Source organism: Gossypium hirsutum, chromosome A07 (assembly GCF_007990345.1).
Source record: "Gossypium hirsutum isolate 1008001.06 chromosome A07, Gossypium_hirsutum_v2.1, whole genome shotgun sequence".
Lineage (NCBI taxonomy): Eukaryota > Viridiplantae > Streptophyta > Magnoliopsida > Malvales > Malvaceae > Gossypium > Gossypium hirsutum.
The window spans coordinates 22848475-22870971 of record NC_053430.1 but is presented as its reverse complement, the minus strand read 5'-3'; the positions used below and the strand labels follow the sequence as shown (position 1 = coordinate 22870971).

The following is a 22497-nucleotide window of genomic DNA, read 5'->3' as shown; positions in this document are numbered from 1 at the left end:
TATAGTTTATGACTAGAAAAAACCCGTCAGGACCACTAATTTTTATAAAGAAATCGATCGCACAGTTCGCAGAAACCAAAGAGAAATAAGGCGAAGCTTAAAATACACAGAGAACAAGTAAGAGGACGATAGTCAACCCCCAACCGATGAGATGGTTGGAAACCAAGACAATTAGCTACCTCCTGCAATTGCGATTAATCAAAATCTTGCTTCACGCACTATGTATGATTACGCTAAACCTTCTTTAACAGGAACTGAATCAAGCATAGTTAGACCTGCTGTAGCTGCAAATAATTTTGAACTGAAACCTAACACTATTCAAATGATACAGCAATTTGTTCAGTTTGACGGTTTGCAGGATAAGGATCCCAACACTCACTTAGCAAACTTCCTGGAATTCTGTGATACATTTAAAATCAATGACATTTCTAATGATGTCATTCGTCTTCGGTTGTTTCCCTTTTCATTAAGGAACAAAGCTAAACAGTGGTTGAACTCATTACCACGAGGGTCAATCACTACTTGGGCACAAATGACCGAAAATTTTTTATTAAAATATTTTCCGCAGGCTAAAACGGCTAAATTACGTAATGATATCTCTTCTTTTGTGCTGATGGATTTAGAAACACTCTACAATGTAGGAGAGAGATACAAAGACTTACTGAGAAGGTGCCCTCACCATGGGTTACCGCTTTGGCTTCAGGTTCAAACGTTCCGTAATGGCCTGAATCCTTCGACTCGACAAATGGTTGACACAGCTGCTAGCGAAACCATCAATAATAAAACACCTGAAGATGCCTATGAGTTTATAGAGGAGACGTCACTAAATAACTATCAGTGGCAAGTCATGAGGACTAAGCCAACAAAAACAGCCAGTGTTTATAACATCGATTCACTCACCATGCTCTCTAATCAGGTAGAACTCTTGAATAAAAAGATTGATGGTTTACTTGGTTCTACTTAGGTACATCCAATAATGAGGTGCAAGACGAATGGAGGAGGAGCATGCTCAGAGTATCAACCCTTCAACCCTAGCATCGAGGAGGAACAAGCCCAATATATGGGAAACAATAACTCTTGATCCCAAAATAACCCATATAGTGACACTTACAATGCAGGTTAGAGGAACCACCCCAATTTCTGGTGGGGTGGTCAAGGAAATCAAAGACCACAACATCCTTCGGGTTTTCAACAACCACCCAATCAACAGGAAAAGAAGCTGAACCTTGAATAGATGCTCTCAAAGTTTATATCGATGTCAGAAACCCGTTTTCAGAACATCGAGACAAATAAGCACCGATCCAAGGGCTCGAAACTCAGATAGGCCAGCTTTCTAAACTAATCTCCGAACGACCATAAGGTAGCCTGCCAAGTAATACTTAACCCAACCCAAGGGAACATCTGAACGCAATTAAAATTCAAGATGACGAAGGAGTCGTTGAGCCTGAACCAGAACCGAGGCAAGAAACTGTGGCAAGCAAAGGCCAAGGAGAGGTAGGTCATAATAAAAACAAATCGGTGAATGCCGAGTATAAACCTCGTGTGCCATACCCCAATGCGACAAGGAAAGACCGCTCAGATGAAGAATTTGGTAAATTCCTTAAACTCTTAAAAAAATTATACATTAACTTACTGTTTATTGAAGCTCTATCACAGATGCCAAACGCAATAAAAGTTTTAAAGGAGCTTTTAGCAAATAAACGGAAGTTGGACGAGGCGTCGCATGTGGAGCTAAACGTAGTGTGCTCAGCTATTTTGCAAAATAAGCTACCGAACAAATTAAAAGATCCAGGGAGTTTTACAATTCCTTACTTAATTGGTAGTCTAGATGTAAATAATACATTAGCTGATTTAGGGGCTAGTATTAACGTCATGCCCTACAAAATCTTTAAAAAATTAGGTCTTGGGAAACCCAAACAGACTAGGATGAGCATTAAATTAGCAGATAAAACTATAAGATTCCCTAGGAGTATTATTGAAAATGTGCTAGTTAAAATTGATAAATTCATATTTCCCGTTGACTTCATTGTTCTAGACATAGAGGATGACATCAACACTCCTTTGATTTTAGGACGACCCTTCTTAGCAACTGCTAAAACAATTATTGATGTTGGCACAGGTTAACTCACACTCAGTGTGGGAGATGAAACAATCACCCTTCAAGCTCGCAATTCTGGCAACACAACAGAAATTGAAGGTGATCGTTTAAGCCATTCTACTAAAACTGATAATAGGGTACACCCTACTTTGTAGGAAATGAGTCTGAAGGAAGTAGATGAGTCATTCTCAAGCAATCATAGAGGACCTAATCATGAAGAATGAAGATTGCAAATAGAGGAGCTAGATGAATGGCGAACACATAAACCGAGAACACACGATAAACCAAAACTACGCCAGAATGAGCTCGATACCTTTCCAAATCAACTTAAGGTTGGAGGTAAAGTCTTATTAGATGCCACAGATCCCCACATTGTCACTAGCACATCGAATGAAGAAATCCCTTTTACGGTACTCAGCATTTTTCCATTTGGTACGGTCGAGGTGAGTCATCCCAAGTTTGGCACTTTTAAGGTAAACAACACCCATTTAAAACCTTATTTTGATGAGATTAATACCAGGAATAAGGAGTATAAACTCCTCAAACCACCATGATCATTCAACGAAGAGGTAAGTCGAGCTTAGACTATAAATAAACGCTTCTCGGAAGGTAACCTGAGCACTAACTTAGTAACTTCTTTAAAATTTAGTCTTCAAAATCTAACTTACTAACGGAGCTCTTGAGTATAGTTTTTCCACAAAGACACGGCCAAGCACACGGGCGTGCTTATGGCCGTGTAAAACAGGGCAAGGATTTCCCCAAAGATAGGCTACGATAAAACGCCACGGTCGTGTGACATGGCCGTGGTCGAGCCTGCCAAAACAACACGGGTGTGCGACACACCCATGTGGAAGAACCGTGGGCAAACCTGTTAAAATAGCACGGGCATTCAACACGCCCGTATCTAGCACCCGTGGTCGAACCTATTAGATTGACACGGGCGTGGGGCTTTCATACATGACCGTGGGAGAAGCGAACCACAACAAACACGGTCGTGCGACACGGTCATATAGCTACACGGTCTAGACACACGGGTGTTCCAGAAGGCCGTGTAACGACATCTCAAATCGCGACGAGTACGGACGAGACACCAGCCATACAGGCGTGTGTACCGGCCGACCAGTTTAAAAATTAGATTGTTTCTCTTATTTTATTTTCTTTTATTAAGTTTTTAAGATTCATTTGTTTTTTTTAACACAGCTTAACTTTATGACTACTATCAGATTATTCCCTTAACTCTCCTTTTATCATTCAGAATCATGCTTGCCCTCTAGCTTTATTTCTAATACTCGATCTCGCCAATCAAAGAATATCATCCATTCTTAATTCAGAAAGTTTCACTTCTCTCTCTATCTTATTGTTATACTCTAATATCTATCTTTGTACATTGAGGACAATGTACATCTTAAGTGTGGGGGGGTATTCATTTCATTATCAGAAGAATCCCTGAATGACTGCCTTGTTCTCTTGAAAAGCTCTCATATCATATTTAGGATAAATTTTGATTGATTTATGATTTTAATGGATATATCTTGAATTAAAACATAGGCATTTATGCATTGATTGTTTAAACTTTAAGACATTAGAGAATCAAGCATGATAAGTTGATTTTTAAGAATTTAAAATCTTAGGTTGGTTCCCCAAAGTTTAGGTATTACTTTGAGTAAGATTTCACAAGTTTTAAACATCAAAAAGCCATAATTTTTGTGAAGTTTTTGAGTCTTTTGAGCATTTATTAAATTCTTTCATGCTCACTTTTATTATTGCTTTGAGTGCGTCAGTATTGAACTGTTATTCTAGAACTTGCTTGATTATGCATGTCGAGACCACGCCATTTGATTTGATATGTTAAAATGATTAAGGCATTTATGATTAACCCACTCATGCCATGAAAAGCCTACCTCCATGATTAACCCCTAGTAAACCCCCTTGAGCCTAACAAGCCATTTCTTGTATTACCCTTAATATTAACCTTTAAACCATTATTGTTGAAATCCCCTAAATTAATTTGAGCCCTATTTTTTGTCGAGATTTGAATTGAAATAGTTACTTAGATATTTTTTATTCTACTTTGTAATTTAACTTGTTCTTAAATAAATATATCTATGTATTAGTAGTGATGTAGTGGTCTTCTTTTTGTAAGCTTCAGTAATTAAATTCCATGTTCTGAGAAGAAGCTCTGTTGTACGCAAGTGATGAGTAACTCTTTTTCTAGTTAGGCAATTTTTCAATTCGATCTCGATTCTAACCTTTTTCTTTCAGCTTGTGACCAAACCCCCTAACCAAGCCTCGTTACAACCCTCTAAAGACCTTCTGATTGATGTATCATCTTAAATTATAGTGGTGAAGATTTGATTTTCATGCAAGCCTATGGTAATGACTTTTCATTATTGACTATTGAGTGATTCATTTATTGTCCTTAAACAGCTCGAGTGATTTGAGTGAATCTTTAGTGAGGATGTGAAACTCTGTGATATTTTGAATCAAAGGTAATTACTTAAATAAAAGGAGACACCTATGTTTGCATGATTAAATACTCAACTCGGAATGTTTGAAAATTTTGTGTTCTTTTAGTTGAATTCTCAATGTATGATTACCTATGGATTATTTTGAGATATTATCGATAGAAATTATAAGTTGAAAAGAATTTATTTTGATTATGAGTCGAGAATTTTGCTTGAGGACAAGTAAATGCTTAAGTGTGGGGGTATTTGATACATATTTTTGCCCCCTGCTTACCGCATTTTATGGATGATTTCCCATTAGAATTGGTGAATTTGATGCTCCTAATGCTTTAATTTCAGGTTTTATAGGAGAGCGAAAGGAATGAGAAACGGACCAAAAACGGAGAAAATTGGCCAAAGTACGAAATCAACACGGCCTGGACCTCCTCACACGGGCAGACCACACGACCGTGTCAATTTGGCAGGTTCGAGCACGGCCTGAAGTAATCGAACACGGGCGTGTTACAAGGGCGTGTCCCTGCCGAGCGCAAGTTGAGTCCAATTCGGAAAAGGCTAATTTTGAGGGCTCTTAGGCATTCCAAAGCCTATAAATACACCCTAGAGGAGGAAGAAAAAGAGACACAGAATAGGGAGTAAGGAATTACTCCAAAGAAGCCGATTGATCCATCTCAGAAGCCGGATTCACTATCAAGACTGAAGATCTCCCTTCAATTTCCCTTTAGGAGTTTTGGGTTTTCTTTATGTTTTGTATTCTTTATTATTCTGAGATGTTTTCTTACTTAGTTATGAACTAAAACCCCTAAATACCTAAGGGGAATGAAACCTAAGATGAATCTTGTTATTATTTTCTGAATCGTATGATAAATATTTAACTTTTTCTTAATTATGTGTTCTTAATTCTTGTTTTGATATCCCAGGATAGTGATTCAATATAAGCTCTTATTCAGAGGAGGAATAGACCCTGTCTAAGAGTACATTTGTCATAATTAAGCGGAGTTGATTGCGCGCCTAGACATAGGGTGACAAGATTTTGTCGGATTAGGGTGAAGCCTAATAAAGGGATCCATAGATCGTGTTAATGCAACCCTAGGGTGTTAATTAGGGAAAAGTCTCAATTATTCAATCTAGGGATTAGACGTTATTAGTCTTGAATAGGGATAATAACATAACTTAGGGATCTCTACGGAACAAGTTGAATGAATAAATCGTCTGATTCGGAGCCAGAATAACAAGTAAAGTCTAGGTGGATTTTTCCTTAGGTATTGTCTTAAGTCAATCGATTTTCCCCAAAAGCAATTCCCTAATTCCATTCTCTGTGAGTTCTTAGTTTAGATAATTAGTTAGTTAAAACAAAACCTCTTTATTCTTAGGCTAGATAATAAGAAGACAGTCATTACTAGTACTTTTAGTTCCTTTGGGTTTGACAATCCGATCTTGCTAGAACTATACTACTGTTCGATAGGTACGCTTGCCTACATCGCAATAATAGTTAGTGTCAAGAATGATTAATTATAAATATTAAAACCTATCACGAAATCACGCGATCGCGGACCCTCGAATTGCCATTGTAGAGCTTAATGCAAACGAAAAAACTCCTTTCATGGTACTAAATGTTTTCCCATACAGTATAGTTGAGGTAAATCATTCTAAATTAGGCATTTTCAAGGTAAAGATTACTAGACTCAAACTTTATTCCACTAATAGAATTGACAGCGAGAAAGAGGAGTTTTGACTCGTGAACCACCGTAATCGTGCAAATAACGAGGTAAGTCGAGCTTAGACTTTAAATAAGTACTTCTCGGGAGGCAACCCGAGCTTTAACATTACTAATTTCTTAATTTTATCTTAGGATTTTTTTAAATTAATAAATTAATTAAAAAAGTTTTTAACAAACCCACATGGCCTGGACACACGGGCGTGTCCTTGGCCATGTGGATCATATGACATGGTTTTAAAATGTGAAAAAAATCGATAGTGAGTTACATGGCCTGGTGACATGGCTATGTAACCAACCCGGCTAGACACGCGGGTGTGTCCTTGGCTGAGTGGAGCTTGGGACTTAATTTTTCAAAAAATCGACAGAGACACTACTTAAAAACGGGCCATATGGGCGTATGACACGACCGTGTGGACCACATATCTTGGAAAAACGGGTGTGTCCTAGGCCGTGTGAAACCTGGAGCTAAAATTTTCAATTTTAAAATAAGTCAGAGAGTTACATGGGCAAGACACACGGTCATGTGCGAGATACGGACAAGCCACACGGTCGTGTGGAAGATCACACGGGCTTTGGAAAAATAAAAGACGTTGCATACGGCCGTGCGACACAGTCGTGTGGTCTACATGGCTTGGACACACGGGCATGCCCAAGGATTTGTGAAGATTATGCTTGAATTTTTATTGACACGGGCTTAAAAAGAGCCACATAGGCGTGTGACACGACCGTGTGGCCCAACACAGGCCTTTACACGACTGTGTCACCCCATAAAACCCTAATCCCTTTTCTTATTTTCCACATTTTTCGTCTTATCCAACTCCCTCAACCCTAGCCGTCGTCGTTCCCCTACCTCCATTTTCTGGCCACTGTTCCTTTCCTCACTCCGTCGTACAGCCACACCAATTTTCGTCCTAAAACCCCCTTCCCCTCTCCTTTCTTCTCCTCTCCCCTCACCCCAACAGTGACCCTTACAGGCCACCACGTGCACAACCCCCTAACCCTACGCGCACTTTCGCCTTCCCCCATTCCGACGAACCCCCTTCCTTTGGCTTACCTCCTCTCTTCCTCACCCTCGTTGCATGCCTGGGACGGTGGAAATGTGCAAGTGTACACAATCGTAACAAGTAATAAAGTGACAAGTAAATGTCGAGTTATCGTACCCACAGGGACTGTAAAAAGCGATATTTATGAAATTAATTAAAACACTTTGGTGAGGTAAAAATGATTTTGGTTTGAAAAGAGTGATTTATAAACTAAGATTTTAAAACTAGGCAAACAATTTAAATAAAATAAAAGAGTTCTTGTACACGATTTCAATTAAGATTTAATCAAGATGATATAATTGTGTTGGACTAATTATACCTTTTTAACTTAGAAATATTAAATTCGTGCTTACGCTGTTAGTAATTTGTTAACTTATGAACATATTTACTAATTAAAAAATTCCATTTATCTCTTGAACATATCCCTATGCCAATTCAACCGACTAAACAGATTTAATAAAGTAAACATGCTATCGCACATACATACTTATTGAATTAAATCATCTCTCGCATATTCCTATGTTGATTCAACTGATTAATTCAACTTAATAAATATGTAAAAGATTATGTGAAGTAACAAAGTAGCCATACCATGAAACAATTTAATCACAACAATCTTGCAAGTTATGTAAGGCATATGTATCGCCAAATACAATGCTAATTTAATTTTTAGTTACCTTAGAAGAATTAAACATGCACTGATTAAGTACTGAGTCCATTAATTGCAATTTCAATCCATTTAAACAATTAATTCTTTAGTTATCTAAACAATTATAATGCCAGATAACCTAAGCATGATTTTACTTAATCAAGCATTTCACTGAGGCCTATAACAGCATAAACACTATTTTAATATTTCAAGTAGGCAAAATATAATCAACCCAACACGAATTAAATTCAAGCTAAACTAATTAAAATAACCATTTCAAAAATAATATTTTTCATAGATATGTTCCTCATAAAAACAACAAAAAATAAAAAGAAAGGGAACAGAAAGCAAATCCAGTGTTTCTCTGCAGCTTGACTGTTGCTCCGTTCTTAGTCTCTGTTGTCTTCGCCAAGCAAGGCTTCTATGAATCCTTGATTGTTGCCCAATATGGCTGAAGAACACCTCTTTCTCAAGAGAGGAAATTGGCACAAGAGGAAGGGAAAATGGGATGGAAAAATGGAGAGGAAACTTTGAGAAAAATGAAGAGAGAATAAGAGAATGTTATGGAATGAGGGATGTTGAGGGATGCTTTGAAATGGGCAGCATAGGGTGGCTTTAATAGCTGAAGAGGACTGCTAAAAATAGCAAATTCAGCAGCCAAGAGAGCCCTCCCATGGCGGGCCACACACATGGCAAGGTTGAAGCTTTCAACCTTGCTAAAAATAGGCTGGGGCAAATCTACAAAGCCTAAAATAAAGGTGGGGTTTGAACGTAATTTGGAGGTTTTTCAAGGGCCTTTTTGCAAGCATATTTTATTAGATAATTTTCTGATTTTGGTCAGCCAATGGACGGTTCTGGTCAGCCCAATTAGTGGCTGGTTCGGCTCACTTCATTCGGTTCAACCAGTGCGGTTCACTAGGCCCTTTCTTCATAATTAATTAAAATTAATTCATTTAACCTAAATTAAATAGGAAATAAACTAAAATTAATTTAATTATGAATTAAAAAACATTTCTGGACCGTCTTGGGCTGGAAATTAATTGGCCTCGATGCTTCAAATTGCTCTCGATTTTGTTATTCTCGCAGTGTTCACCGGGCCCTTTTTTCTCCAATTGTGTAATTCTGTCAAAAATAACCAAATTTAATCAAAATTAACTACAAAATTAATTAAAATTCATAATGTTTATATTTTTAACATAATTTAATTATTTTATAATATTTAATTATTTTTTTGACAAGAATTTAACCGAATTTGCATGAATTTAAGTAGAATTGGGTATGAAAAAGTATATAAATTTTTGTGTTTCCAATACCAGTCCCACACCCGACCGCCCCCTTCTCTCTTCCTCTTCCCTTCTTCTCTCAACAACAACCCCTACGTTGAAGCCTAACTCTCGCTCACTGATAAACCATAATATATACATGTTTTTACCCTATGCTTGCCATATTTTTGGAAGGATTATCATAATATTTAATGAATTTGATGCTCCTAATCCTTTAATTTCATGTTTTATACTCAAGAGAGCTTAGGATAGCAAAAAGAGCAAGAAACGAGCCAAAAACAGACAAATTGGACCTAATTCAGTGTTTCACACGGCCTAGGCACTTTCACACGGGTAATCTACACACCCGTGTGTGACACACGGGTAGGCCACACGCCCGTGTGTCATGGCTGTGTCGACATTAAACCAAGTCAGAATTGCACACGGCCTGAGGACCTTCACACGGGCATGGCACACGGTCGTGTCCCTGTCGAGACAAAGTCTATTTCTATTCAGAAAAGGCTAATTTTGGGCTATTTTGGGCATTCCAAAGTCTATATAAACACCCTAGAAGAGGATCAAAAGACACGCAGAGTAGAAGGCAGGAAATACTTAAGGACAGCCTTCGAAATCAGCTCGAAAGCAAGATCTACTTCAAGATTGAAGATCTCCACTCAATTTCCTTAGAAGTTCTTTGGGTTTCTTTATATTTTGTTGTTTTCCCAATTTTGAGATGTTTTCCATTATTATGAACTAAACTCTCTAAATACCTAAAGGAGATGAAACCTAAGACGGATCTTATTACTATTTGACTTATATGATAAATACTTGTTCTTATTCTTAATTGTGACTTTTAATTCTTGTTTTAATATTTCAGGATATTAATTCAGGTTTTGACGTGCTTATTCAGTGGAGCAAAAGTCCTTGTTTAAGAGTAGATCCTCCATAAGTAAGCGGAGTTGCATGCAATCCTAGAGATAGGACGACATAAATCTATCGGATTAGAGTCAAATCTAATAAGGGAATCCACAGACCGAGTTAATGCGACAATAGGGGTTTTAATTAGAAAGAGATTTCGATTAATCAACTTAGAGTCAGTTGTTTTTAGTCTCGAGAGAGATAATAACATAAATTAAGGACTTCTACGGATTAAGTCAAGTGAATAAATCGTCTAATTCAGAAGTAATCAATGAGGTCTAGGTAGATTCTTCCTTGGGTATTGTCTTTTCCATCGGTTTTCTAAAAATTATTTTCCAACTTTAATCTCTGTCGTAATCTTAGTTAATTAGATAATTAGTTTTAGTTTAAAAACATCATTTAATTCTTAGGCTAAATAATAAAAAAATAGTAATTACTAGTACTTTTAGTCCTCGTGGATACGATATTCCCGGTCTCACCATAACTATACTACTATTCGATAGGTGCGCTTGCCTTAGTCAAATTTTTTTTAGTTAGTTTCACAACCATCAAGTTTTTGGCACCGTTATCGGGGACTAAGATATTAGGAATGCTTAATGTTTATTACTTTAGCCATTTTTTTATTTTTATTGCAATTTAATTTTGTTTTTATTTTAATTACTAAATTTTCTTTTATTTACTTCTGTCAAGTTTTTATAGTTTTTGACTAGAAGAAACCTGTTAGGACCTTTGCTTTTTGATAGTGAGATCGAGAGCACAGCTGCAGAAATCGAAGAGAAATAAGGTGAAGCCTACAATGCATAGAGGAAGGGCGAGAGGGCAATATTCACACTAATACTGAGGAGATGGCTGAAAATCAAAATAATCCGCTACCTTCTGTGGTTGCTGCAAATCCAGTAAATCAGGATCCTGCTCTTCATACTATGTATGATTATGCTAAACCTACTTTAACAGGAACTGAATCGAGTGTAGTCAGACCTGCTGTTGCTGCAAATAATTTTGAACTGAAGCCTAAGATGAGTCAAATGATACAACAGTTTGTTCAGTTTGATGATTTACAGGACGAGGATCCAAACACTCATTTAGCAAATTTTTAGGAATTCTGCGACACTTTTAAGATCAATGGCATTTCTAATGATGCCATTCGCCTGCTGTTGTTTCCCTTTTCATTAAGGAATAAGGCTAAAAAGTGGTTGATCTTGTTACGATGAGGGTCAATCACCACTTGGGAACAAATGACCAAAAAATTTTTACTTAAATATTTTTCGCCGACTAAAACAGTTAAATTGAGGAATGATATCTCTTCTTTTATGCAGATAGATCTAGAAACTCTTTATGATGCATGGGAGAGATACAAGGACTTATTGAGAAGGTGTCCTCACCATGGGTTACCTCTATGGTTGTAGCTTCAGAATTTTTACAATGGTATGAACCCCTCAACAAGGCAATTGATCGATGCAGCCATTAGTGGAACTTTAAACAATAAAATACCTAAAGATGCTTACGAATTTATTAAAGAAATGTCACTGAATAACTATCAGGGGCAAGTCATGAGAATAAAATCGAAAAAAGTAGCTGGTGTCTTCAACCTCGACGCGGTTTGTATGGTTCTACTCAGGTACATCACAACACTGATTATCCATCCTTCAACTCTAGCATCGAGGAGGAACAAGTCCACTATATGGGTAATAATTCTAGACCTCCAAATAATCCGTATAGTAACACTTATAACGCAGGTTGGAGGAACTATCCCAATTTCTCGTGGGGTGGTCACGGAAATCAAAGATCACAACATCCTCCAAGTTTTCAACAACCACCTTACCAACAAGAGAAGAAGCCGAACCTTGAAGAAATGCTAAGAAATTCATCTTGGTAGCAAAAACACGTTTCCAGAATACTGAAACAGTGCTTAAAAACCAGCAAGCATCTATTCAAGGGCTCAAAAATCAAGTAGGCCAACAGGCTAAGATGATATCAGAGAGACCACAAGGTAGCTTGCCAAGTAACACCGAAACTAACCCAAGAGAACAACTTTATGCTATTACTGTTCGAGATGAAGATGGTTAGTTGAACTTGAACCAGAACCGAGGCAAGGATCTGTGGTAGTAAAGGTAAGGTTGAGGTGAATCACAACGAACATAAACTGGTAAGTAGAGAGTATACACCGCGAGTGCCATACCCCAATGCGACAAGGAAAGGCCACACGGATGAACAATTTGGTAAATACCTTAAATTATTAAAAAAGTTGCATACTAACTTATCGTTTATTGAAGCTCTTTCCATATGCCCAACTCAGTGAAATTTCTAAAGGAGCTCTTGGCTAATAAACAAAAGTTAGATGATTCGTTGCATGTGGAATTAAACATAGTTTGCTCAACCATTCTACAAAATAAGCTACCCAACAAGTTGAAAGATTCGGGGAGTTTTACGATTCCTTACTTAATTGGTAGTTTGAATGTTAACAATGCTTTGGCTGATTTAGGGGTAAGCATTAATGTTATGCCCTATAAAATGTTTAAACAACTAGATCTTGGGAAACCCAAACAAACTAGGATGAGCATTTAATTAGCAGATAAAACCATTAGATTTCCTAGGGGTATAATTGAAGATGTACTCGTTAAAATCGACAAATTTATATTTCTAGTAGACTTTCTTGTTTTAGACATGGATAAGGATAGTTAAACTCCTTTAATTTTAGGACGACCCTTTTTAGCAACTGCTAGGACTATTATTGATGTCGATACAGTTGAGTTAATACTTCGGGTAGGCGATGACATGATTAAACTCCAAGCTCGTGATTCTATCAAAAAGACTAGTGATTGACATGATTACACAAGTTCTTTTAATAGGAGTAACCTTGTTGTTCAACCTTCTTTACAGGAAAAACTTTCGAGAAGTACAAATGAACCACATTCCAATCCATGCAATGACAATACTATCCATGAAGAGTGAAGGCTACAGATCAAGGAACTAGATGAATGACGAACACAGGTTAAGGAGAAACCGAGAATACACGATGAATCAAGGCAGTGCCATGACAAACTTAAAGGTGAATCGAATCAACTTATGGTTGGAGACAAAGTACTGTTAAATGAAGTAGACCCTCATGTTGCTGCTTCTGAACCTAATGGAGAAATCTCTTTTACGATACTCAACGTTTTCCCATAAGGTACAGTTGAGGTAACTTATTCCAAATTCAGCACTTTTAAGGTAAATAGTACTCGTATAAAACCTTATTCTGATGAGATTAATAGTAGGAATGAGGGGTTTCAACTCTTCAAACCACCATGATCATGCAAATATGAGGGAGCTTAGACTATAAATAAGCGCTTCTCGAGAAACAACCCGAGCACCAACACCACTAACCCATTTATTTTATCTATTTTTCGTGTTTTTATACAGGTAAAGTGACCCACACAGCCTGGACACACGGGTGTGTCCTTGGCTGTGTGGAAACAGGGCTGAAATTTCCCAAAAATCGACATGCACATGGACTGCGATAAATCCACAACGGCGTGCAACACAGTCGTGTGGACCACACGACCTAGACACATGGGCATGACCTTGACCGTGTGCAACCTGGAGCTTACTTTTTCAAATTTTAAACAAGTCAAAGAGTTACACGGGTAAGGCACACGGTCGTGTGTTCGGACACATAGGCGTGTGGGAGATCATACAGGCATGGGAGAAGCGAAAAACATAGCACATGGCCGGGTGACACGGCCATGCGAACTACACGTCCTGGAAACACGAGCGTGTCCTAAGCCGTGTAACGAATGGCATTAAACTTTCACGACTCAAATGGGTAATAATCGAGCCACACGAGTGTGTGACACGACCGTGTGGCCCAACACGGGGCTAAACACGATCGTGTTACCACTTTTTAACCCTAAATCACTTTTGACTTTTCTATTCTTGTCTTCTTCTACCTCTCAAAAGACCTAGCTGCCACAGCCCTCAAACCTCCATCACTCCGGCCACCTTTAGCCACTAATCGCACCAACAGCCCCCTCCCCTGTCCGACCGACCCTCCCCCGCTCCTCCTTGCTACAACACAGCCTAAATCATTTGAACCCTCTCTTTCCCCCTTCTCTCTCACCTTTTCCCCCTCAGTTCACGCACACCCCCACGCGTATCAGACCTTATTCCAACCCACTCTACACGCACTACCCCCCATCGACCGACCCACCCCGCGCGCGCACCAAGCTTCATCACACACCACCACTGTCTGTTAGTCATTTTTCTCCCCTTTTATCCCCATTCTCTTCATTTATTTTACTTTCTTTATTTTATTTTATTTCTTTATTCATTTATTTATTTTTGGTTATTTTACCCACCGCTAATAATTTTCATAGTTATGATTCTTATTTCTGTTTAGTGATTTTCTATTTTACTGATGATAGAGTTGGACTTATACATACTGCTACATCCACTTATCATTTCTATTAGTTATTTTTGGTCTTTTGTGTTTTCATTGGTTTTCATTTATTCCTGCTCTACCCACCCCATGATTAGTATCATTATTTACTTTCTATATCTCATTTTCGTCTCAGTCTCTGTTTAATTGTTTCTTTATCTATATATTGCTTCCATGTCTAATATAATTAGTCTTTGTCAGTTCATATTCATTTTTATTCTTAATCACTATTTCCGATATTTCTATTTTTAAATATAACTTGATTTGTCTTTTAGTTCTGATTTGTTTATCTTTAGTACTATTTCTCTTCTTTTATTTATCACTATCCCTTTGGTCTCTTTGATTCATATGCAGTGCCACTACTTGGTTTTGGCATGCTTGAGTATTTGTCCATATTATTTTAAGAGAAATTTATTATTTTGGACCACTCAGATTTTTACTTATAGATTTGGGGATTATTATATTGATGACTTACAGTTTGTTATTTGCAGGTACATCATGACAAACACACGAGGCAAAAAAACCGCCGTCCCCGCTTCGAAAAAGCGGAAGGGTCCTGGCGCAACCTCTTCAAGCGCCTCGACCGAAGCTCGTCACCCTCTGCTTCGATTTTTGTTAGGGCCACATGACGACTTGTTTTAGCTTCTTCTAGTACGACCATTAGGAGTGGGCCATTGTATTGACTGGACTGCATTGAAGCAGGTCGGACTAGCTGATGAGGTTCGTGCTTTCATTACCACTGCCCCGTGGGATCGGTTCTTTGCGATTATCGAGCCCACCTATTCAGAGCTTACCTTAGAGTTTTGCACTACTTTCCATCTACAGCATGTGATGAATACGCATAACGAGGCCGGTACTATCACTTTCTGACTTGGTGGCTTAGTACGACTTATGAGCATCTCTGAGTTTGCCGCAGCTTTTTGCATATACACGGATGAGTTTGTAGGTGCCGATAACTTTCTTCGCCTCTACCGTCACATCCATCACTCACCTTCGTGTTGTTAGACCGATATCACAGCTAGTCAGATCTGTTATGACATGAGCTGCTCACAGGCGACATCTCTTTCTCCGGCTTTACGATACATCCATGCCTTACTAGCTCACACGCTGACTGGCAGGAGAGAGAGCACAGGAGTTGAAAGCACTACTGACGCATACTATCTTTGGAGTATGGAAACTAGTCACATCTTTGATTTGGTATACTTTATAGCGCTTGCTTTTCGCCATCAGATAGACTGCCATAAGAAGGGTCCCATCTGTCTTGGTCCCTACGTGACTCGTCTCGCTCATCATTTCGGCCTCTTCGACACTCTAGAGATGTCATCGACACTCACACAAGTAGGCCAGATGGCTCCTCAGGAAATTTCTAGTATGATCCACAAGAGGATGATAGAGAGATGCCGTGGATTTGACCCCCCTCAGTACAGACTTGTTCACTCTGATGACCAAAACGAGCCAGAGGACATTACTAATGATGTCCCTCTCCCTCACGAGGACCTACACCCACTGCCACCATCGAGTCACCGACCTCCTGCAGCCACTTTGACCGATATATCTGAGTGACTCACTAGCTTCGAGCAACAGTGTTTTGTGAGGTTCGATAGCATCGAGGCCACTTTGCAGCAGATCTGCCAGTACTTCAACATCTCACCTCCACCACCACCACCTCAAGATCCATCTATCGATGAGGACTTTTAAGTCCATTTATTTTATCTTTTATTTTTCTCTTTATTTTTATTTTTATTTTAGTTTTAAGGACTTGTCGTTTATACTTTTAAACTATGTTTATCTTTATCGCTATTATAGAGTAACCCTTTAATTCTCTTCACTGTTGTGTTTATTTTCTTACTAGTAGCGCCGACTCATGCACATCATTGGCCATATCTACAATTTTCACTATCATTATTCCAAGGATTCCCTCCAAAAATTCAGGGCAATTCCGCTTCTCTCCCTCTCTTATGATATTATGCGTCTATTGTTATCTACCTTTGTACATTGAGGACAATGTACATCTTAAGTGTGGGGAGGTTATTTTTATTATCCCTAAATTTTTATCTCGTTCTCAAATAATGTTCTCATATTACTCTTAGAGTGAATTCTGATTAATTTATGATTTTTATTGATATGTATTGAATTTAATCATAGGGAATTGTGCATTGATTGTTTAAACTTTAAAGGCATTAAAGAATCAGGCATGATAAGTTGACTTTTGAGAATTAAAATTGCTAGGTTGTTTCCCTGAATTGAGGTATTAGCTTGAAGTTTTGAATTTGCAGGATCGACATCAAAAGCCATAATTTTTGTGAGATCTTAAGCCTTTAGAGTATATATCCTTTCTTGCTCACTTTTATTGTTGCTTATGAGTGTGTCAATACTAATTTGTTATTCTAGAACTTGCTTCGATTATACATGTCGAGACCACACCATTGATTTGATATACCGAGATGATAAAGGCACTTAGGCTTTAACCCACTTACCCCATAAAAAGCCTACCCATATAATTGACCCTTAGCAAACCCTTTGAGCCTTAACCGTTGTTTCTTGATTTTTCCCCTTAATGTTAATCCACAACTTAACCCTTTTTGATTCGTTAAGAATTTCTCCCTTTTCATTGACTCCTTTTTATCAAGATTTGATTTGATTACTTACCTAACCAAGATCGTTTATTTCAGTTGCTGAATTATTTCTTATTATGTACTTTTTATTATTGTACTTGTTCTTATTCTTAAAAAAAAATCGTACATTTATTCATTCAACTACATATTGTTTTAAAGAGCATGGATAAGTTATAGTTATTATATTGAGGGAAAGCTCACTTCATCTTAGGAAGTTTTATTTCTGGCACCTATTTGTAATTTAGTAATTAGTTTTATTCTTCTAAGTTAGGTAATTTATTAAATTAATCTCGATTCTAACCCTCTTTTTCAGCCTTTATCCACACCTTTAACCCAAGCCCCATTACAACCCTGTTGAAGACCTTTTGATTCGTGTATCATCTCATTTATAGTGGTGGAGATTTGATTTTCATGCAAGCTTATGGTAATAACTTTTCATGTTTGACTATTGAGTGCTTAATTATTGAACCTTAAACACTTCAAGTGATTTAAGTGAATCTTTAGAGAGGATTTCAACTCTTGTCAATTTGGAATTTAAGATGATTACTTAGATAAAGGGGGATACATATGATTTTATGATTAAAATGCTCAACTTGGATTGTTTGAAACTTTGATGTTCTTTTAGTTGAATCCTCAATGTGTGATTATCTGTGGATAACTTCGAAACATTATTGATGAGAATTATAAGTTAAGAAGAATTAATTTTAATTGTGAGTTGAGAATTTTGCTTGAGGATAAGCAAATGCTTAAGTGTGGGGATATTTGATAAACCATAATATATACATGTTTTTACCCTATGCTTGGCATATTTTTGGAAGGATTATCATAAGATTGAATGAATTTGATGCTCATAATCCTTTAATTTCATGTTTTATACTTAGGAGAGCTTAGGATAGCAAAAAGAGCAAGAAACGGGCCAAAAACAGACAAATTGGGCCTAATTCAGTGTTTCACACGGCTTAGGCACTTCCACACAGGTAATCTACACGCTTGTGTGTGACACACGGGTAGGCCACACACCCGTGTGTCATAGCCACGTCGACATTAAACCAAGTTAGAATTGCACACGACCTAAAGACCTTCACATGGGCGTGGTACACGGTCGTGTCCCTGTCGAGCCAAAGTCTAATTCTATTCGAAAAAGACTAATTTTGGGCTATTTTGGGCATTCCAAATTCTATATAAATGCCCTAGAAGAGGATCAAAAGACACACAGAGTAGAAGGCAGAAAATACTCAAGGACAGCCATTGGAATCAGCTCGAACGCAGGATCTACTTCAAGATTCAAGATCTCAACTCAATTTCCTTAGACGTTCTTTGGGTTTCTTTATGTTTTGTTGTTTTCCCAATTTTGAGATGTTTTCCAGTATTATGAACTAAACACCCTAAATACCTAAGGGAGATGAAACTAAGACGAATTTTATTACTATTTGAATTATATGATAAATACTTGTTCTTATTCTTAATTGTGAGTTTTAATTCTTGTTTTAATATTTCAGGATATTAATTTCGGTTTTGATGCGCTTATTCAGTGGAGCAAAAGTCCTTGTTTAAGAGTAAATCCTCTATAATTAAGCGGAGTTGCATGCAATCCTAGAAATAGGATGACATAAATCTGTCAGATTAGACTCAAATCTAATAAGGGAATCCATAGACCGAGTTAATGCGACAATAGGGGTTTTAATTAGAAAGAAATTTCGATTAATCAACATAAAGTCAGTTGTTTTTAGTCTCGAGAGAGATAATAACATAAACTAGGGATTTCTACGGATTAAGTCAAGTGAATAAATTATCTAATTCAGAAGTAATCGGTGAAGTCTAGGTAGATTCTTCTTTGGGTATTGTCTTCTCCATCTGTTATTCTAAAAAGTATTTTCCAACTTTAATCTTTTTCGTAATCTTAGTTAATTAGATAATTAGTTTTAGTTTAAAAACATCCTTTAATTCTTAGGCTAGATAATAAAAAGATAGCAATTACTAGTACTTTTAGTCCTCGTGGATACGATATTCTCGGTCTCACCATAACTATACTATTGTTTGATAGGTGTGCTTGCCTTAGTCGAATTTTTTTTAGTTAGTTTCACGACCATCACTCACCCCCACGCTGCAGCCACCGTTCCCCGTCGACCACTACGCCTCCACACTGCCCTACCACCGCTAGTTATCCCTTTTCCCCTTTTGCCCTTCCTTTTTCTTTATTTCTTTATTTATTTCTTATCTTTTATTATTATTATCTAGATTGTTTTATTTCTTTATTTATTATAATTAGTATTATTATTAGCTGTTTTTCTTTTCTGATTCTATTTGTTACTGTTTTAAATTAATATAATAGTTATTGCTATTCTTTAATTAAATTACTTGCTCATTGTTTCTATTACTTGTACTTTATTCTTAACATTAGATTTCTTTATTTATGTTTTTGCTTATTGCTTTTATTTCTAATATGATTAGTCTATTTAGGTTACTTGTTATTATTTTTATTTTAAGTATGTCATGATTTGTTCTTTCTTATTTCACCAAGTTGCTTCATGCTAGTGTTACTATATGAATTTCGCATGCATGAGTACTCGTACATTTTGTTTTTGGAGTAATTGGCTATTTGGACTACTTGGATTCTATTTTCCTAAGCTTAGTTTGCATATTTGGTGATGCTTCATTTATTAATGAATTCTTTTCTTCTTCAGGCACACAATGACGAACACTCGCGGCAAGTCTAAGGTCGCTGTCCCCGCTTTAAAAAAGTAGAAGACCCCTAGTGCGACTTCCTCCTCTAGTGCTTCTGCCGAGGCCGACCACCCTTATCTCAGATTTCCTGCAGGCCCCAAGAGGATTTCAGTTACTTAGACAGCGCCTACTAGGTCTAGGCCACTGTATCGATTAGTTCGCATTGGAGCAGGTCCGCCTAGCTGACAATGTTTATGCTTTCATTACTACAGCTCCGTGGGACATATTCTTCTCCATCATCAAGCCCATATACATAAAGCTTACATTGGAGTTCTGCACGATGTTTCTTGTACAACAGGTCAAGACGACTCATGATGAGCCAGGCATTATCACTTTTGACTTGGTGGTTTGGTACGCCACATGATTATCCCCGAGTTCGGCAATGCTATGAGACTTTACACCGAGGAATTCATGAGTGTCGAGAACTTCCTTTATCTACATCGGTACATCTATTACACTCCATTTCGTTGTTGGATTGAGCTTAAAGCGAGCCAGACACCATATGACACTAGTCGCTCAAAAGCGACCTCTCTTCCTCCAACCATACAGTACCTTCATACACTTTTAGCTCACACTCTGACCGGTAAGAGGGAGAGCACCGGAGTCGTTAGTACTCATGACGCATATTTTCTATGGAGCATGGCCACTGGGCATGTCTTTGACTTGGCGTACTTCATCGCCTTAGACTTTCGCCATCAGACTGACCGCCATAGGAAGGGCCCCATATGTTTAGGCCCTTATGTGACTCACCTCGCTTAGCACTACTGTCTCCTAGACACACCGGAGTGGTCCTCTACACTCACACTAGTCGGCCAAATATCCTCTTAGGGGATCTCGAGCATGATACATATGAGGATGATCGAGCGGCGTCGTGGAATAGATCCCCCTCAGTATCAATTAATTCATTCTGAAGCTCAAAATGGACCTGAGGACTTCACTGATGATGTTCCTCTCTATCATGAGGACCCACCATAGCATCCACATTCGAGTCACTGCCCTATTCCTTCTACTCCTACTTTAGAGGACGTCTCAGAGCGGCTCACTCGCTTTGCGCAATACTGCGCTCAGAGGTTTGACAGTCTTGATGTGACATTATAGAGGATTTGTCAGCATTTCCATATCTCCTCTCCAACGTCGATGACTCACGACACTGATGTGTTTGATGATGAGGACCATTAAATCCATTTATTTTATTTTATTTTTATTTTTATTTCTAGTTTTATTTCTATTTTTATGTTTATTGTTATTTTTTTAGACTTCTTTTACTTTTATATTTTGAGCTATATTTTTATTTATTATGGTTGTTTCTAATCGAGTATAATCCCTTAATCTTCTTCACCACTTGTGTTTATTTTCTTAATAGCTTGCTTAGAATCATGCACTACATTTAAGATTTATCTACAATTCTGCTTTTCACTATTCTAGGGATTTCATCCAATATTCAGGCAATTTCAATTCTCTTCCTCTCTTATGATATTTTGTTTCTACTATGATTATTTTTCTTTGTACATTGAGGACAATATACATCTTAAGTGTGGCAAGGTTATTTATATGATTATTACAAAATCCCTGAATTATGTCTTCTGTTCAAGTAATTTTCTTATATTACTATTAAAATGAATTCTTATCAATTTGTGATTATCATTGATATGTTTTAGATTAAATTCATAGATATTTGTGCATTGATTGTTTAAACTTTAAGACATGAGAGAACCAAGCATAATAAGTCTATCTTCAAAATTAAAAATTTTAGGTTGTTTCCCTGAATTGAGGTATTACCTTGAAGTTTGAGATTTGCAAGATTGATATCAAAAACCATAATTTTTTGTGAGGTTTTGAGCCTTTAGAGCATACACTTTTTCTTGCTCATTTTATTATTGGTTATGAGTGTGTCAATATTGATTGGTTATTCTAGAACTTGTTTTAATTATGCATGTCGAGACCACACCTTTGATTTGATATACTGAGATGATAAAGGCACTTAGGTTTAAACCCACTTATCCCATAAAAAGCTTACCTTCATAATTAACCCTTAGTGAACCCCTTTGAGCCTAACACACTGTTTCTTGATTTACCCATTAATGATAACCCATAACTCATTTTTTTGTTCATTGAGAATTTTTCCCGTTTTATTGACTCCATTTTTATCAAGATTGATTTGGATAATTGCCTGATTAAGCCAATTGATTAAGTTGCTAAATTATTTCTTCTTATTTACATATTAAAAAATCATAAAAAAGAAGAAGTAGTTATTTAGTTCTTTGTTAATTGAGCTTGAACAGTTAAAATTCATATTTTGAGAAGAAGCTCGTGTTATTCTTGAATAGTTTTGATTGATATAATTATTTTAATTCAGCATTTTTTATTTTTCTCGTTTGGTAATTTATCAATTCAATCTCGATTCTAACCTTTCTTTTTCAGCCTTTCTCCACACCCTTAACCTAAGCCTCATTACAACCTCTTAAAGACCTTTTGATTTGTGTGTCATCTCATTTTATAGTGGTGGAGATTTAATTTTCATGTTTGACTATTGAATGCTTATTTTTGAACCTTAAAAACTTTGAGTGATTTGAGTGAATCTTTAGTAAA

The 22497-nt window shown here is 37.2% G+C and overlaps 1 non-coding gene across 1 annotated transcript; it reads right to left on the bottom strand.

The window, feature by feature from the left end:
* Positions 1–11435: 11435 nt before the first annotated feature.
* On the bottom strand, positions 11436–11542 carry LOC121203802 (small nucleolar RNA R71). The gene has a single exon (XR_005898739.1). It is a non-coding gene; the product is annotated as a small nucleolar RNA R71 (small nucleolar RNA).
* Between the last annotated feature and the right edge of the window lie 10955 nt (positions 11543–22497).